Raw genomic sequence first — 19,933 nt, forward strand, 5'->3', positions numbered from 1 at the left:
GGCGTTATTTTATTCTTTTTTATGGCTGAGGAGTATTCCATTGTATAAATATACCACAGCTTCTTTATTCAGTCATCTATTGATGGACATTTAGTCTGTTTCCATGTCTTGGCTATTGTAAATTGTGCTGCTATGAACATTGGGGTGCATGTATCTTTTCAAGTTAGAGATCCCTCCAGCTATATGCCCAGGAGTGGGATTGCTGGATCATATGGTAAGTCTATTTTCAGTCCTTTTGAGTAATCTGCATACTGTTTTCCATAACAGCTGCACCAAACTACATTCCCACCAACAGTGTAGGAGGATTCCCTTTTCTCCACACCCTCTCCAGCAATTATTGTTTGTGGACTTTTGAATGATGACCATTCTGACTGGTGTAAGGTGATACCTCATTGTAGTTTTGATTTGTATTTCTCTGATAATTAGTGATATTGAGCATTTTTTCATATGCCTATTGGCCATCTGTATGTCTTCAGTGGAGAATTGCTTATTCATGTCTTCTGCCCAGTTTTGGATTGGGTGGTTTGTTTTTGTTGTTGTTGTTATTAAGTTATATGAGCTGTTTATATATTCTGGAAATTAAGCCCTCGTCAGTCTCATCATTTGCAAATATGTTCTCTTATTCTGTAGAATGTCATTTTGTTTTGCTTGTGGTTTCCTTTGCTGTGCAAAAGCTTATGTTTAATTAGGTCCCATTTGTTTATTTTTGCTTTTATTTCTGTTGCCTGGGTAGACTGCTCTAGAAAAACATTGCTGAGATTTATGTCAGAAAATGTTTTGCCTATGTTTTCTTCTAGGAGGTTTATAGTATCTTGTCTTATATTTAAGTCTCTAAGCCATTTTGAGTTTATTTTTGTGTATGGTGTGAGGGAGTGTTCTAACTTCATTGATTTACATGTAGCTATCCAGTTTTTCCAACACTTCTCTTTAAATGTATCCTCTTTTGTCCAAATAATATAAAAGCCTCCAAGCTTAGCTGTTTCTTTGGAGATTTTCTCTTCTTTCCTTGAAGTTCCCTTGTGCCATGTAAAACTTTTAACATAATACATTTGTGACCCTCTTCTGTTAATCTGTCTGTTGTCACTTTATTTTGCAGACCCACCTGGAGAACCTAAGAGGATACAGGAGAATTTTCCTCCCCTGCAAAGTTTTTTAAACAGCTCCAAGGGTCAAATCAGAGAAAGATCAAGCAACATTGTCCCGACAGGCCTAGGAAGCTGTTGAGATTCTGATCGGTCAGTTTGGGTCACTTGCCACTCCCGCCCTCAGCCTCCTACCCCTCAACCAAACTGCACTTGCTTGCACTGGATTAGATCTGAATGGAGCCCTTCCTTGACCTTGTTAGCTGAGAGTTGGGCAGGGCTACTGAAGGGAGGGAGAATGGATGCTGGGGAGGCAAGCAGTGGATGTCCAGTCAGTTCAGAAACCGTGAGTAGGGAGAATTCTTCCCTAATTGAACCTACTGGTTCATCTTTTACTATGGATTTGCAAACAGAAGGTGGAAGAGTAACTTCATAATGACCTCTGAAAGTAAGCAGTATTAAAAATGAAAGATGAGGGCCTGTCATTTCCCATCTCTACTCAGGACTGCACCAACCACTGTGGTGACAGGAGAACCACGTCACGTAATGAAGAGCTTAGGGAGAGAGTGAGTGGCTTTCACTTAACTGGACCATTCCAGGCAACGAAATGGCATAATGCAGCCGTCCCCAGAGCACTGGCTGAAAAGATTAGATGAATTTGATCAGATTTAATTGTGACCAGATTGTGGGAGTGAAAGTTGCAGTTTGAGTCAAGTTATCTGTTTTATTTCATGTCCCATTTTTAATGCCTCCGCACAGCCATCTCGCTTTTTCTAAATTACATGCCTCATTTTATTTGAGTTCCTCCTGCTTTTGACAGCTCCATGGCTTCCAATTTTGCTTCTGCTGCTTTGATTATTATTCCTGATTTGGTTGTTGATGAGACATGTGGTTTTCTTCAATTAGCTCTGTCACTCTTACAAATGTGGGTGTCTCGCAAGTGTCCTAATTAAAGTCAGAAGGAGGAGGGGAGTAGAAATTACAGGCAATTACAACAGTGCCATCCTCCCCTCTCACTGCTCTTTTCTCCTCGTCATCGGGTGCATTCTTCTGTAGCTCCATTTTGCAAGCACACTAAGCAGCCTCTCTCTTTAAAATCCCATTAATTTTTTCAGAACACACTATGCAGCTGTGTCAGTGTGTCATACGTTAGCTCTCTGGAAACCCCATAGCTTTCATTTAGTTTTATTAAGGATGGTCTCCTCTCTGCCAGTTTCCAACATGTTTCAAATACATCCTACCTGTATCACCTCACATGGTCTTGTTTGTCTCCCCAAACCTGTGGGCTTACACTAAGTTCACTCCAGTTCAGTGCTACATATTTGTTACACATCTGAGTCTACGTAGTGTGGCAGGCAGTGTGCTAGGAGCTGGGACTACAAAGATGGTCGAGGGCAATGAGGTCACGACAATGTGGGACAGTAAAAAGTGGGTGGATTTCAGAGCCAGACAAGACAAAGATTTAAGTCTCTGCTTTGCCTTGGGCAAAGTGCTTTGCTGGTTTTTTTGTGTGTTAAAATTGTGCTAGTAATACTTACCATGCAGAGTTGTTGTGAAGATTGGAGATAATGTATGCGAGGTAGCTAGCTTAGTGCCTGATACACCTCAATAAATGGGAGGCATAATTATTATCGTGGATCAGATATAGTGTGCTTAAGGAACTCACCATCTACTCAGAGAGCAGAGTAAATTAACTTTGATGGTATATTGTTATATGTGTAATAATGGAAAGATGTGGGTGGTAATGGAGCAGCCCCTGGGGCTCCAGAAGTCCTCTTCCGCCCACTTCTCTGTCTCCCACTCCCTGCTCCACCCTTCCCTCCCACCTCCAATGTGCTTCAGCCACCCAGCTTCTCCCCATCTCAGTCGCTCTGCACTTGCCCCTTGTTTCCCCCTCTTGCAAAGCTCTTCTTCCAGGTCCTTATGTGGCTGGCTCTTTCTCATTGTTCAGGTTTCAGTTTAAATGTCACCCAGGAGAGAGTTTCCATAACCATCCAATATAAAATAGCCCCATCCCTTAACCTCCAGTTTTTTCACTCAGTTTCATGTACTTTATAGAAATCATCTGTAATTATCTAATTTGTTGGTTCAGATGTTTATTTTCTGGTGCTCCCCACATGGATGTAAACGCCATGAGGGCAGAGACCCTGTCTGTTTTTGTTCCTAGCTGTAATCTCAGTGTGCTGAGAATGAGCTGAATTCTCAACAATGGCTGCAATGTAGAGCGTGTTCAATGAGTGCCTGGGGGAATGAGTGTGGCAGGGACAGACAGGGCCCAGATTTCAAACAGAAGGGTTTCAGCAGGGGCAGGTCTGCATCTTGCTGCTGCTGCTGCTCTGAAGGACAACAGCTCACCTATGTGCCCATCATGGGCTCCTGAGTCTAAGGTAAGGGCCTAAGGTAATGGGAGGTCCGCATGGTGGTGTCTGACTGTGTACCCCTCAACCTGGTTTCAGAAAACTGGACTTAAATATCCTTTTTAGATCATCTCCTATTCAAGTTTTAAATATCTGAGCCCTTGTTCCTGGAACCCAAGTAAATCCTGATAGAAGAGTTTTCTAGGTACCAATTAGTGGCCCTTGATAAGTCTTCATGGAAATCTTTTACTGCTTCTTTTCCTGTGGCTTCCCAGGGGGAGGTGGGGATTGCAGGAATAAGGTAGATAGGCATTTGAGTCCTTGTGAGGCTGAATATTTAGCTTTGGGCTTGGGCTTCTAGAAGTAAATGCTAATTTTCACACCTAATACAGCTGGCCTCCATTTCCGTGGGTTCTGCCTTTGTGGATTCAACCAATTGCAGAGTAAAAATATTTGTTTAAAAAAAAAATAAAAACTTCCAGAAAATTTTAAAAAGCAATACTTGAATTTGCCACTCTCTAGAGACTCTGTATACAGGACTTTTTATATAACATTTACATTGTATTTACAACTGTTTACATTGCATTTGCATTGTATTAGGTATTGTAAGTAATCTAGAGATGATTAAAAGTGCATTTGACTCTTGAACAACACAGGTTTGAACTGTGCGGGTCCAATTATACCTGGGATTCTTTGAATTAGCACCACACCATCTGAGGTCGGTTGAATCTGCAAATGTGGGAAAACGGATACTGAAGGATGACTCTATATGGCAGTACGTGTGTGGGTTATATGCAAATACTATGCATTTTATATAAGAGATTTGAGCATCCGCAGATATTGGAACCTGAGAGGGGTCCTAGAACCAATCCCGTGCAGACACGGAGATAGATACAACTGTATTTCCCCTCCAGAATCTGAGTCAGGCTTAGAATGATAAGGCATTAAGAAGTCCTAGCCATGTTTTCAAAAAACATGTGACCTTGATCAAAAGCAGAGATTGAGAAAAATATACAAGGCTTAGTAGGAATTTATTCCTTCTGTTGGAGAAACAATTCAGAGGGCAAGAAGCACTTATCAAAGCTCCCGATTCGCTGAGGAGGACGCATCACACCATTTTCTTATGAAAAGGACAAGTTTTTGTTTTAGCTCCACTAAGGCTTGCAGCTCTCTTATGCAGAAATATCTGCAAGGCATCCACTGAGCTTCCAGTCAAGTGGTTAACTAAGACTTTATAGTTGCTTCATTGGTGCTTCTGGGGCTTCTCACCGCTCACTCAGAATTTTAATTTGCATCCAGATATATTTGTGTTTTCTTTTAATTGTCTCTCTCAGTCTTCATCCATAAAGGAGCCTGAAGACTTAATGCTACCTAAGTTTTATCTTTATATGACTACATTTAAATGCAATTTCAGGTTTTATTATGACACGGGAGAAACAGATATGGCTAGAGGACGTAATCTAATTCATTGCAATTCATCTCTAGGCCTTGGCAGTGTGAGAAGCTCAAAAAATGTGTTCCAACCTCTTAGTCTTCCAGACACTTGTGAGCCTACCTTGGCTACATAAATTGAAGCTCAGAAGTAGAATTTTCTTTGTTTGTTTACACACAGAACGTCTTTTAGATTAACCATGTAAGTACATTTAAGAGGAATATTGTTTTGCTCATTAAAACAAACTGAAATAGATATCTTAGTATTTGGATTATTATTTGATTTCCGTCAGAATATTTGTATGCAGACCGTAGGTGCTTTTAAATGGTTGAGACTGAATTTCCATTGGCAGATGCTGTCAGGCACTGCCTTGTATCTGCACATTCTATATTGGATACAAGTTGGGTTATTCACGACAATTTCCTGGATCATGACAATCTCCCCAGTAACCATCTCTGAGCCTCCTCTATTTCTTTTGGAAGCAAACCTCAACCATTAGATGATAGATACCAATCTATGAGCCAAAGTAAGCGAAGGATAGTCCTCACTCTTCTTTGGGCTGGACAGGCTCCTAGTCTGGCCAATATTATTCCTTCCATGGGATCTTATCAACTCGAGGTGGGAGAGAAAAACACTGTTGTCTGAGTCAGGCAGTTGTTAGAATGTGAGTCCATTGATCAGGCAGCTGCATTTACCACAATGAGGAGGAAGTCTGTTTACATGAAGAGAAAATAAAGCCAGTATTCAGAGAGAAGCAGAGACAAGAGATCCAGTAGCACTTGAGCCTGGCTAGCCATCCCAGCCACACCCTTGCCTGCGGGGCACATGAGCAAATATTTTCTGTTTGTTTGCTTTGTTTAAGACAGTTTGAGTAGGGACTTCTGACGAATAATCAAGAAGTCCTTCACTAACATAAACCCTCTTCACACCAAAGTGACAGTAAGGACAAGGGTTGTCCTGTAATTCCCATGAGGTCAACATGGTGGAAAACATTGCAACTTTGATTAGGATAGAGGAAGTGAAACACAGCCACAGTTAGAAACATTGATGCAAAACTGGCCACCTTAGGAAAAAAATAAGGGCCTGGAAATGAGAGAGTAGCATCTCCCCAGAGATGATAAGGGCTCTTGGGAGAGAGTCAGTAAAACCTGGGGACCACTTGCTCAGATACGTGGACCAAGGAAGGTTCCTACCAGTCCCACTGAGAAGGCGAGCTGAGCATTTGCAAAACCCACTTAGGGCTTTGTATAACTGTCTCTAAAAAAGATTCTTAATAACCCAAGTGATTCATATATAAAAAAGCCTTTTTATTACTTCTTTGCTGTTTATTTAATATCTAAATTTTGCTAACAATGATTTTTTAAAGCAATAAATAATAAACATTCTTTTAAATATTCACATACTATGAGATCATGATAAATAAAAACTTATAGATTTAACAACATTAACTTCCCCAAATACTGAGACATTCGCTGCAAACATAAACTTGCTTCTTAAAACTCTTCTTATGATTTAATTAAGCACAGATTCCCCCGGAGACTTCAAAAAATGCTTAAATATGCTAGGATGCAGGGGAAACACATACAAAATATCTCAATAGTTAACAGACTAGTGTACTTACAGTAAAACTTGGTACCATAATGTAAACAGTGTGAACTGAAATGTAGTTTTTCATCTCTATTCTCATTCTCATTTTTATTCTTTTTCTTGTTGCTAAACTTATTTTTAATTTTTATCCTAATTCTTTTTTCTGTTCTTATTCTTTTCCTTATTTTGAGTCCTTCCCAGGGTTACCTTTCTAAACTGACAGTTGATGTGCTATGTGCTCTATTTTCATCCAATGCTTGTGATAATCTTACGAGACTCAGTTGAAAAGTAACACCTTCCCAGACTAGCCAAGATGGTGTGTCTAGACTGTTGACCAATTGGTTGTACAGACCAGAATCATGCCTGAGTTTTCGGAAAAGGTGAAGGTTCTGCTTTTGAATCATGGACAGAGCTGGAAAATCTATTGCTTGCTTAAAATTGTGAGCTCAAATTGATTCTTCCAATTTAACAATTATATTTCTGTCTCTACTTTTCTCTTAGTGTGGGTTTTCATTTTTCACTAAGCCTTTCTATCATACTGAAAATTTATTCTAAGTTTAATGTACAGTGAAATATACCAGTTCTGGTTTCAAAGGGTAATAAATCTAGTCGTTCTCCAAAATCTTCTGCCGTCTTCATAAAGCCCCAAGTTATATTTGACAGAGGGGTTCTCTCACTGGGCTGGGTTGAGCTTTCCTCTCTCTCAGACCAAAGCGTGAGTTAAGCCATCTCCCTGATCTGTGTTAATGAGACATTTCTTTCCAAGTGTGCGTCCCATTGTCCTTGCACTTGGAGCTCCATTGACTTTCTGCAGACAGATACTCATCAGAAAGGGCAGATTTCTGCTTATGGGCCTGAAATAAAGCCATCGCCTCATTTCCTGGATGTAGCTCAATCAGAGCTGCCTGTTTTTGTAAGAACTTTGGAATACCTCCATAGGAAAGTTACCATGGAAATGAAAAATGCAAGATATTAGTTTTTGCAAAGTCTAACTAGAATGTTTTGAGAAGGAGACCAAAGAGGAGTCAGAGCATTTGTCTCTTCGTAAAGTCTGGGAGAAATTCTTGCCCTTTTGGGAGTGACGGTAGAGTCTGAAATCCTCGGAAAGATGTACTGCCAAGCCACTCGCTCCAGCTCAGTTGCTGCAACCGGTTGCCACTAACAACTTCTTACACCAACAGATCCCATTTTCTGTCTCAAGAGCTTTAAAATGCCATGCTCCTGCCTATTCTGACAATAAGTCTACAGCTTGCCCTAAATGTTTTCATTTTCTGTCTGGAAGTTAATAGGAGCATGGTTTGTTACATGCAGAACACATTTGGACTAATAAAAAATGAATAGGACCACCTGGTGGTCCTTCCCTTTAATCTAGACCTTGGGTTCATTTCTGCCCCATTTATTCAAGGTTGGGGCTGAATTCCACTTGCCAAGTATAACAAGTGCAATCATTTCTGTTTAATTTTTTTTTTTTTGTCCCTGAGCCTGCACATTTTCTGACTTTAGTCTGGATGAATACAAATGTGAGCAAATGCAAAACCAGACTGTACCACTTTAAGAAAGTGGCACGTTCTTTCGGCTCTGCCATTAGATGGCAGCAGTACGACATGAAAAGCATTGAGGCACTTCATGAGTAAAGATGATGATGATGGTGATGAGTGAGGCATATAACCTTGGATTTACGCACTGCCTTCATTCCAGTGTAATTTTATTGCTGTTTTTCTATCGATCCTCAGAATATACATAGGAGATGGGGAAAGGGAAAGTCTTATTTCCACGTTGTGAGGTGAGATTAATTAAACTCACAGTTATTGAGAGACTTGCCCAGTTGACCTAGCAAGTTGTTACCAGAGCCAGTCCTGGAATTTAAGTCTTGGGGTCCAAATCCAGGCTTCTGTTCACCTGTACTCCTTTTTACAAAGCAGTAATCCTCTTGAAGTAAGAACTTATTAATCCTCATTAAATCTGAACTTAAATTTATCAAAGAAATATATTTCACCCATTAGAATAAAGGAAAGAAGTAGAAGGCAAGAATGTGTAGGGTTAAAACAGAGGTCTGCTGTGCCTAAAAAATGGGAGAAAAATACTATCTGGGGGTGACAACATCTGGGAGTTTTTGAGGCCAGATCACCTAGTTTAGTGAATAACAGGCATTTGTAGTTTCAGTGTCTGTTTCTTCTGTGTCATTTACGGCATGGAGGAACTCCTGCCTGACCCTCAGACCACCTGAAATAATATTTGGTGGCCTACTGCAGGGGCGGGGGTGGGGTGGGGTGGTTGCAGAAGTGAATAATGATGAATAGTGCTTGTGTTGGTCAATGGCTTCACACAATAGAAGGAAAGGAGCAGTGCATATAAAGGGGCAGTGCGACCACCCCAAGGACAGGAACCACACTTCTCCCAGACTTATTTTGCCGTCGTCAAAAGCACAGCAAGGCTCTGAGCATGGGAGGTCTGTGGGTGGGGTGAACTCTGAACCATACGTGGGTATCAGGTGCCTGGGCTGAAGGGAATTGGGAATAGGAAAGGTCACCTTTCGTTTCTGTTTTCGTTCTTTTCTTTGCTTTCAAAGCAAAATGAGAGTCTTAAGTCAAACCAAGAATTTTCCCCTTCTCTTGAGGGAAAATCCGGTTCATGGTAAGAGTAATTACAGCGTAGCTAGAAGCAGAGGCTTTCCAAGTTTACTGAGAGGTTGCTACAGCGTGCAGACAAGTGGGAATGAAACGGTTAAACCACGAAGACTGCGGCGTCACAGTTGGGTTAGGGCCTCTGACTGGGCAACACACAAAGGGCACAGAAGACATGGTTTCTCACCAGTGAGGGAGATGTTAACCACATAGATTCTTCATACATTTTTTTTTTTACCATTTTTTGGTTGCATAATCACTCTGTGCAAAGTCTGGATTTTGAACAATCGCATATAGTAATTGTAGTCTCTGCAAAAGGTCTATGAACTCTGAAGGCTTCTATGTAGAAGGGAACACAGATGATCAGAGAAGAGTGGAAAACCTGGAGGTTAGAAAAGGATTTGTGTGAGAACCAAGACAGAGAGATTTCTTGTGTTTTCTTGGATTTGGAAGCAAAGAACTGTCTTTTCCTAGAACACCTGGAAAGCAAGACTTAGGGCCTAAAGGCAGATGGTCATGGTGTGGCTTCATTGCTATCTTTAAAAAGAATTCTCTGGATAAAAATATTCCACCACTTAATATAAACATTTGTGGGATTTTTTTTTTCATTTTATCACCCATGCTTCTACTTTCCTCTAGTGGAATCATTGCGCCCAGAAGAAGGAGAGAATTATAGTGATACACATGTGCCAGATATTTTGCATATATTATTTAATTTTCTTGTGTTATTCATTGAATATTGATTGAGAACTACGGTGTACCTGGCACTGTGCTACACCAACAGGTCTCTTGATATTAAAGCCCATAGTCCATGCATTTGTGAATCTAATAAGGTAGATGGACATTAATTAAATCAAGGTTTACATATGAAGACTCTGGTACCAATTCCAGTGTGTTTGTGTGTGTGTGTGTGTATGTATGTGGTTTCCCACGCTACCAAGCAATTCTCTAACATCAACTGGGTATCCTACAATTGAACTCAATTCTGACACTGTCTACCCAGAGATGACACCAGATTCCACAGGTTAAGGGCTCAGCCTGACAAGCCTTCCACGTCAGATGCCAATCACAGGTCCAGGTTGCTACTTGTGTTTCTGCAGGCATGGCTATAAATCAGAGGTTCCCACAACTTCCCTCCCTGGTTTTGATTAATTTGCTAGAGTGGCTCACAGGACTCATAGAAACATGTTACCTACTAAGTGATTACCAGTTTATTATAAAAGGATATAACTGAGCAGCAGCCAGATGGAAGAGATGCTTAGGGCAAGGTAGGGGGAGGGATACAGAGCTTCCATGCCCTCTCCCAGAGCCTCATTCTCCCAGAATTTCCACGTGTTCACTAACCTGGAAGTGCTGCGAACATTTTGGGGTTTTACATAGAGTCCATCACAAAGGCACGGATTGATTAAATCACTGGCAGTTGGTAACTGATTCAATCTCCAGCTCCTCTCCCCTCCCTGGAGGCTGGGCGGGGCAGATGAGGAGCTGAAAGTTCCAAGCCTCTATTTACCAGATTGTCGCCACTGGCAACTGGCCCTCTTCCTTAGGTGCTTTCCAAGAGTTACCTCATTAACATAACAAAAGACACCTCGATGAACCTCAACACTTAGGAAATTCCAAGAGTTTCAGCTTTGTGCCCGAAATGGTCAGGAAGACCAAATACATATTCTCATAAACTGCAGTATGACGCACACAGATAGATGGCCGTCTACATAATGACAAAGGAAGTTCTGTGGCTCAGCAGCTGGATGGAAGGCAGAAGGAGAATGAAATGGGTGGGAGGCAGCCACACGAAGCTCCTGAGTCTAGTCTGGGACGCACAGAACATGAGCTGCCTTTCTCTGAGATGCCAGGTGGAGGAGTGAGTAAGTCCAGGTTTAGGGGGAAGTCTGGACTGGGGTTGTAACTTCTGATTTTCATTGGCATATGGTATTTAAAGTCATGACAAAGGATGAAATCATTTTGGCAGAGGAAAGAGTACAGAGTACCACTTTAGAATGCAGCCTTGTTGAAACTACTGGGAAGACAAGTAAAACGAGGACTGGTGACACTCTTTGGACTTAATGACAGGGAATGACTGGCTTCTTTGGAAGGCATTCAGTCAAGGGAGCAAATGACACTCCCCTATTCCCCACACTCATGTGTATATGTGTGTGTGTGTGTGTGTGTGTGTGTGTGTGTGTGTGTGTGTATAGGCATTGCCCATTTACAAATCTTGCTTTCCTGGCCATTTAAAATTTTATCTCTTTTTTTTTTATTTGTTCATGTCATCATTACACTTAAAGGAGAGAAATTACTGTCATCCTTCAAATTCCTCTTCAAAGACGTATATATGGGAAATCCATCAAGTAACTAGTCAATAAAAGAATGAAAGGTAGCGAGAAGCAGCTAACTTGTCTCTTAGACCCACTTCCTGGTTCTCACTGTGTCCTTCCCTACCAGGCAGGCCTTGAAATGGGGATGCTTTTTGTGTTTTGTGGGAGCTGGTTAATCAATGTCAAACTCCACATTTTCTGGCCCATTGTCCTGTGAGATACCTTTGTACCAGTAAGATTGTGTGTCCCGGTGTTTTCTGCATAAGGAGAAAGGAAGGGTTTTCCGTCCTGAGAGGCAGGCTTGATGGTCTTGGCCCTCTACCACGCTTGGTGCCAGTGGTTTGAGCAGCATCTTGTCTAATCCTTTCTCTTTCCCTCTAGCATTCGCTGAAGCATTAAACATAAACTCATCCATAATGGAAGCACAGCACTGGCAGGGTCTGCATCCTCTGCAGTGGAAAACAAATGACTGTTCTTTTGATTGCTGTGATCTCCATTGACTTCGGGACTTCTAAACTTCTAGAAGAATGTCCCGAGGTTAAGATTTAGAATAGAGAGAGAATGCAACATCAGTTTGCATAATATTCTTCCTTGAAGCTGCATCACAGAATTCTTCAGCTGTAAGCGGGGAGCCAATGGAGAATGCATTACCGAAGGCAGCTGGACTGGGGCATCTATAAAGGTGCAAGCTGCAGAGGGCAATTGAGGGGCCTGGGCCAGGGAGAAAGACGTATTTGCTGACACTTTTTTTTCCTTCGGGAAAATGAGCTAGTGACAGCCAGCAGCCCCTTTGTGAGAGTCGAGGGAGAGAGTTCTGAGGGCTGCATGGCGCTCAGGGTGGCTGGCAAACGGAGTGAAGGGGATGGGACCCTGATCCTGAGCACAAGAGCTTCCTGGCTCAGGACTTAGATCCTCCCAGTGGCTTCACTACAGAGACTAGAAATGCACTCCAGGAACACCTGGAGGATATTTGGAGGGCCGTCTTGTGTACAAGTCTAGCAAGGGCTGTCGCAGCCTTGAACAAGAGCCTTCAGGGGAATAATTCCACACAGAGTGATGCCTGGGTTAAATTTTGGAAGAATGGGGCTGCGAATAGTTATCACTTCCTGAGATCAACTTTGTGTCAGGCAATGAACTAAGGTTTTTCTTACTTATATTATGTCTTTTAATCCTTAGAACAAATGCACAAGGTAGATGTTCACTCTTCTATAGGTAAGAAACTGCAGGCAGAGAGATTCACGCATTCAACAATAATAATTATAATAATAGCTAGTATTTATTGGATACGTGCTATGTGCCAGACCCTGTTCTAAGTGCTCAGCTGGATTATTTCATTTCCATCTTCATAACAACCCTAAGAAGTACTTACCATTTATGTCGTCACTTTACAGATGGAGAAGTCAGGCAGAAAAAGTTTAAGTCGCTTTCCTCAGGCCACATGGTCAGTCAGTGTCAGAGCCAGGGTTCAAATCCACTTAGTCTGACCCATATTCTGAGACCTTCACTATGACATAACTTGAGTGTCAGTCATGCTCCCAGAACCAGGCTGGGCACTAGGGCCAGAGTATAAACAAGGCAGACATGATTCCGACCTTCACAGAACATACTTCCTAGTGCTAGAGAGATTAGATGAGCTGTCTAGGGCCACACAGCTATTCTGGGTTGGAAGTTTGGACTGACGGCTTTCAAAAAGTCACATCTTACAGGGCATCCGAGCACCACCCAGATATTCCCCAGCATGACTGATAAGGACTCTTAAACCCCGGGAGCCCCCTGCTGCCCTCCTTATTCTCCTAGTCGGTGCTCTGCTTTTTTATCTTGTTTCTTCATCTTCCCTCTCCTTGTCTCTCCAACTTTATTCTATATTCCTCAACCTAATGTAGCAAATCTGCACAGAGCTCAGAATGAAGGGATGGAAAGTGTCACGGCACTTTGTTTCTTCTGTAACCTGAGGGACTCTGGAGCATGCAAGCTTCTCTCACGGTGTCCAGCCCTGAAATTCTGACTTCAGGTATGTACCGCGGCAGCCTCCGTCTGAAGGAAGGAGCCCACTATCTTAAGGATTAGCTCCTCTCAGCATTAACTTCTGAGGCGTTGCCTCTCTTCCTCCAAGGACCCGCACTGTCACTCAGTCACTCACTCCCTCATTTGACACTTATTAAGTTCTTACTATATACCAACCAAACACTGACGTGGAGGGCTGAGTAAGCCATTGATGAGGCCCCAAGGAGCTCACTTTCTAGCGAGGCAGACACCCCTGATTAATGCAACATCAGAGAGCGAGGCAAAGGGTTGTGGAATGTGGAAAATAGCTGGTATTTATTGAGAAGTTGTAGTAGCCTTGGAGGTACACAGCTCAGGTCTCCCTTCAAAAGGGACCCAGAGGCAAGGTTCCTAGTTAGCTGACAAGCCCCAGAGGCTACACCTTTGGGATCCATTGTGCTGTTCACAAGGAGGACATGTTCTTCCCATGTTGCTGCTAGCTAGAGACTGAAGTCAGTGGAGGGGCTAGTGGTGGGACGTTTCTGCCCAATACAGAGCTCCTCTAGGGGGCACTCTTTGCTCTAGAGTGCCCCATCCCCTGCCTGGATCCTCACAGAGCTGCACCACAGTCTGACACCCCAACACCCAACCTTCCTCCCTCCCTCCCTCCCTTCCTTCCTTCCTTCCCCTTCTCTTTCCATGGGTGTCAGACCTAGCCTGCATCATGGTCCGAAGACTCTTCTTGCTTACTCCTGCTCCCTCTCCTCTTTATCTGTCACCAGTGGTTCCTTCCGTAGATGTCTTGTGCTTCTAACTCTGTCTTAGCATCTGCTTCTTGGAGGACCTGAGCTGACTCAGGGGGTGATCATCAGGATAGGCTTGATTATGCTGTAGTAGCAGATTAATCTCAGAATCTCAATAACTTAACACGGCAAGTATGATTTCTCTCACACTCTACATCCAATGTAGGTTGGAGCTCTGTTACTCTGGTATCTAAGCTGACAGGTCCTCAGGCCTCTACCTGACTTCAAGACATGCCATGAAGAGATCCAGAGGGAGACAGAACTTTTATAACTAGGTCTGGACATGACTTAAATTACCTCTGCCCATATCCCATTGTCCAGAACTCAGTCACATGGTCCCAATTAACAGCAGCCTGTGAAGTGTCATCTTCTTGTGTACAAGCCCAGGCTGAGACAATATTGCAGGGAATAAGCATTGTCTGTGCTTCAAGTGGTCACAATGTGCAAAGCCTTATCTATTTGCTAAGGGTCAAATTATTTCTATTTTATGAATGGGGCACCCAAGGCTGAAAGAGGTCAAGTATTTTTCCCAAGGTCACAAAATTCTCAAGAGGTAGAGCCACAACTGAGAGTCACATTATGTCTGACTACAAATCGTGCTTTTCGCCACTCTTCTATGGGCACAAAAGAAATGACTGTATGCCAGGGGATTGTTGGTGGCAGACAGGTCTCTAAATCTTGACTCTACACACCCCAGTCTCTCGAGAGATTGTTGAAGCTTCTGTGAAATGTCTGAGACACAGGAAACAGGACTGAGACTTATGCCAACCCCATGATACTTCGCTGCTGCATTTTCATTTCTGAATAGGAAAGATAGTATTTGAGTGGTACTTCTTCCCACATCTCCAACCAGGAGGCAGGAGGAAAATATTTGTTCGGTTTTCATGTCTTTGGGTAGAACAGACCAAATGGCCAAAAAAAAAAAAAAAATGAGTTGAACAAGTTTGGGAGCTCTCTGTCTTTTTTGCCTTTTGATTGTAGTTAATAGTTTTAAGGAGTGCTACAAAATGCTGTGGCTTTTGAAAGAAATGCTTTTTGCCCGGTTTCTTTCTGACCAAGGTTTTGAGAAAAGAAAACTATAAATAGCTGACTATAAAAGAAAATTGCTGCTGTGATCTGCGAAGAAAGAACGAGAAATACAAAAGGACCGCCCTGAGAGGTTTTCAAATAAAAATTATGGTTCCCCTCCCAGGGTCTTAAGATTGCTACTTCTTGGAAGATGGAAAGGGCAGGGATGTGAAGGATGTTTCCCCTCTCTTGTTTATTTTCAAGGGTGTTTTAACTTAGTTGCTTTTATTCTATAGAACTCAGAGCTCTTCACATCTGTTAATGTTTTAAGTGAAATGAATTTTCCCCTGCAAAGTAAATAATTTACGGATAGAGGTTTATTATTTGTAAAGCAGTCATCCAGTTCTTTTCGTTCTCTGTATCTCTTTTTTTCCCTCTCTCCTGACCTCGTGTGTCCTTTGGAACAGGTGTGTTGAAGTGGAGGAGAGAGAAAAACTGAGGTGCAAAGGAAAATTGGCATGAGTTTGACTTTAAATGGATAGTGCCCTTTTGTTTATTTCTCACCAATAAACCATTTTCAGTTTCTTGCCAAAATGTTTGTTCGCTATTGATTAAACTTTACATTTTTATTACCCAGAATTGACTGTAATGTTTATGAAAATGGGAGGTGAAAAGAGACACTTCTCTGTGAGTTGTTCTGTTTTCCTATAACCAAAGGGCCTCCCTAAGCCGAAATCATCTCTTCGTTTGAAATGCAGTTCTTATCAACTGGAAGTAATTGGGCTGCAGCTCAGATGTGCAGCGGCTGTTTAGAACAACACGTAGAGCTCTATTTACTCTGTGTTATTGGTTTGATATGAAAGTTGGTTTCCTGAGGTTGTCTCAAAACAGAAAGCCTGGGAAACTGTGATCTCTGGGTTCAGTGAAGACAAACTGCTTTAGGTTTTAGGGACCCGCTGATACGCATGCACGCTTATACTTTCTTTCGAGTAACATCTATCTTTTGTTCCGGGGACCCTCCCTGCCCCTGTGGACAGAGCACAGGGACTGATCTTAGCCTTGAAAAATTGATGGGTTTCTGTGGAATTGTCTCTTGGTGGCTGGTGGGAGCTCTGTTGGAATCAGGGAAGGAGAGGAAGCCTGTCTCCAAGATCAAAGTCATCCTGACAACCTGACACAGAGAGAGGGGGATAAAAAGGAAGTTGGAAATAAGAGAGAATAAAGTCAGAGAGGAAACTTGCCCAGGGGCATTTTAGACAGAGATCTTACGATATTAACATTTCCCTTGTTTTTTTTTTTTAAGATGAAATAAATTGCTTTTCAGTGACCCTGAAAGTCATTGCTGTGGCTTAATATGGCCAAGGTAGAATGACAGGAGGAATGAGACGGGCATAGACTTGGGAGAGCAGTCAGAAATGTGTACATCTTAGTAAGCCTGAACATTTGTAGCAAGTTCAGGCTGAGTCAAACTGACTGTTCCCAGAGTTTAGTTTAGCTGTCAGCCTCCGGGTCCAATTAGGAGGCACATTGGATTAAGAGCCAGAAAACAGGATGTAACCTTCATTCTGTCCCTAGTTAAATAATTTGTTGCATAACCTCATTGATCTGTGCCTCAATGTCATTATCTATAAAATCAAAGATTTGGGCTGGATGACCTGTAATATCCAAGGTTCTAGCTAACTATGTGAAGCATGATCCGTCTCTGACTAGAACTCCTATTATCTGTTTTGGTTAAGAAGTCTATGAATGCATGTTCTTCCTCTGGGCTAGGCACTGTGGAGGGGATGGAGAGGGTACAAGGAGATAAAAAATCTATTCCTTGTGTTTCTGTCAGTCCCATGTGAGGCAGAACTGTGACTTTTTCAAATCACTTGACTCCCCAGAGTCTAGGCAGTGCCTGACATGCTGAAGTGCCTCCAGAGAGGAGCTCTTTGGAAGCAGCGTGCTCTATAATTTCCTAAATTCATCTTCTGATTTTATCCTGGCATTAGGAGGAAAATTGTCTGATTTAACTTATTTGCCCTGGTGTGTGCCTATTTGGTAGCTCCACAATCCTCCATTTAAAAAAAAAAATAAATGCTGCTCACTAAACTAATAAAATCTTTGGTGAAATTTTAAGAGGAGTGACAAAGGGAGATGAACATAGTTTAGAACTGTAAGGGCAAGTGTATTTATGTACCATGTTTCCCGGGTTATGAGGTGTATTTTTGCTTAAGGGGCTAGCCCCAGCAATCTAAACTATTTTTCCTTTTCAGCTCCTTCCATGCCTCCAACATTTGAACACACACTTGGTTTCAGTATTTTCAAAAGGGCTCCAAAGCTCTGGGAAGGTTGGAAGGGATGGAGTGTTTAGCGTCTGGGATTGGAGTGGTGGTGGGCATCTGCTTGTAAGAAATACTATAGGTCCTGTTTTATGTAAAGCACCTGCTCGGATTGCAATTTGTATATTTTGGTCTGCTTTCACAGTTGACAGTTTAAATTCTGCTCAGTTATTAAGTATCCAATATCTCAGGATCATACAAGCAGATAGAACCTCAACATTTTTATTAATTTTTTTTTTCAGAGCTATCTTTCCACAAATGAAATGTAACAGGAATCTTTAGGCACCAGATTTGATAAGCCTAACAGGGACATGGAATTTCACCAGTAGCTGTAGCAAATGAGCAGGCAGCAAATGGGTCTTTAAACTCCAAAGAACCTCGTGGGATGGAGGGGATGGTGCTTTATTGTTGGTGCAAGGCGCTAATTGGAAAGACCTAGGAGATCCATATTCTATTAATCACAAAAGGGACCTTGCCAGCTCCTGACGTGTGTGACTCCTTTTGGGCTGCAAGGATTCTGGTCCTAAGGGATAGAACCACAGTTTGAGTAGACATTTTTGTTTCTGCACAGTCTGATCTGTAGCATAGACTTTTGATGCCCCTTTTTACATAGACATCTCAGAATGCCTTAAAAATATTAGTTGATGGTCCTCTCAGGGGTCTGAGATGATAATAAAAGTTATTATTGATTAAATTCCTATGGCAAGATGCTTTTCACGCATTTTTCTCTAAGCCTTATTACAATCTTGTAAAAGGGATCTTAGGACCTCTGTTTTACAGTTAAGGAAAGTAGCACTCAGGACAGACGAGTAACTTGTCCAAAGTCACATAGTTACTAAGCTGTAGAACTGGCATTTCTGGAAGATTCAACTGCAGCGTTGGTTGTTGGGGGAAGGGAGTCACTAGTGCTCTCCACATTTGGAAGATAAAGGGGAGATTAAGTTTGAGAAGAGATTGTTTGAAAAATTATGATTTCGTTAAAAACAGAGAATACCAAAACCAAAACCCACTTAATTACATTAAAATCACCTGATACATTATATAGTATAGTACTTTTTAAACTGTACTTTGCAACCCAATAATGGGTCGTGAAATTTATTTGTTATGTCTCAAACACTTTAATTTTAGTGAGATAGAGTAGAATAAAATAAAATGGAAGAGAAAAATGCCAGAGGGCAACACATGGAGTAAAGATGAGCAGCTTCTGAAAACACGTGTGCATATGTATGTATGTGTGTGTTGGGGCAAGAGGGAGAGCATATTACTTTACTGTGGATTATGGTGAAAAGAATATGAAAAATACTTAAGCGATCTCCTTAATAACCCTGACTCTCACCCATCCATTTTTAGAAATACATACCCCAGTCCTTCCCCTTAGAAGTAACTATTGCTGTCCCTGGGCGTGATGCATAGCCCACTCTCACAAGAACCTGAGGGCCAGAGAATTTCTTGGGATGAACTAAGCACTAGAGCAGTGACCCTGGGTGTTACAAACATTAATAGAGATAGAAAGATGACTCCTAGGTTGATTGATCAAACCCTCTGATCTTGATTATCTTTGTCTTGGTTACTTGCTTTAATTTTGGTCATATTGCATTTGTGTGAGTGTGCTTATAGAAGACCTCAATTGTTTATTTGAAGAAGGTATAATATAAACAAATAAACCTACAGCCATTATGGGAAACAGTACTGAGATTGTTCAAAAGACTAAAGATAGACTTACCATTTGATCAGCAATCCCACTCCTGGGCATGTATCCAGAGGAAACTCTAATTCAAAAAGATATATGCACCCCAATGTTCACAGCAAAACGATATACAATAGCTAGGACATGGTAGTGACCTAAATGTCCTTCGACAGATGACTGGATAAAGAAGCTGTGGTATATTTATACAAAGGAATACTACTCAACCATAAAAAAGAATAAAATAACACCATTTGCAGCAACATGGATGGACCTAGAGATCGTCATTCTAAGTAAAATAAGCCAGAAAGATAAAGAAAAATACCACATGATATCACTCATATGTGGAATCTAAAAAAACAAAAAAAGGACACTATGAACTCATCTACAAAACAGAAACAGACTTGCAGGCAGTAAACAATCTTATAGTTACCAGGGAGAGGGAGTGGGAAGGGATAAATTTGGGAGTTTGAGATTTATAAATGTTAGCCAGTATATATAAAAATAGATTTAAAAAAGTTTCTACTGTATAGCACGGGGAACTATGTTCAATATCTTGTAATAACCTTTAATGAAAAAGAATATGAAAATGAATATGTACATATACATGTATATGCATGACTGGGACATTGAGCGGTACACCAGAAATTGACACATTGTAACTGATGGTACTTCAATTAAAAAAAAAGAAGGAACAAATAAAGCAAATACACAGATATCAGTGTATCCGTTATTTA

At 41.6% G+C, this 19,933-nt stretch overlaps 2 long non-coding RNA genes across 4 annotated transcripts in view; one reads left to right on the forward strand and one right to left on the reverse strand.

The window, feature by feature from the left end:
* The window catches only part of LOC116281011 (uncharacterized), a 183,889-nt gene that overhangs the window by 118,366 nt on the left and 45,590 nt on the right, over positions 1-19,933 (forward strand). The window lies entirely within an intron of this gene.
* Positions 9,115-10,550, reverse strand: LOC140696984 (uncharacterized). The gene is made up of 2 exons (XR_012073778.1): positions 10,427-10,550; positions 9,115-9,464 (listed from the first exon to the last, which is right to left on the reverse strand). It is a non-coding gene; the product is annotated as an uncharacterized lncRNA (long non-coding RNA).

This window comes from Vicugna pacos, chromosome 6 (assembly GCF_048564905.1).
Source record: "Vicugna pacos chromosome 6, VicPac4, whole genome shotgun sequence".
NCBI lineage: Eukaryota > Metazoa > Chordata > Mammalia > Artiodactyla > Camelidae > Vicugna > Vicugna pacos.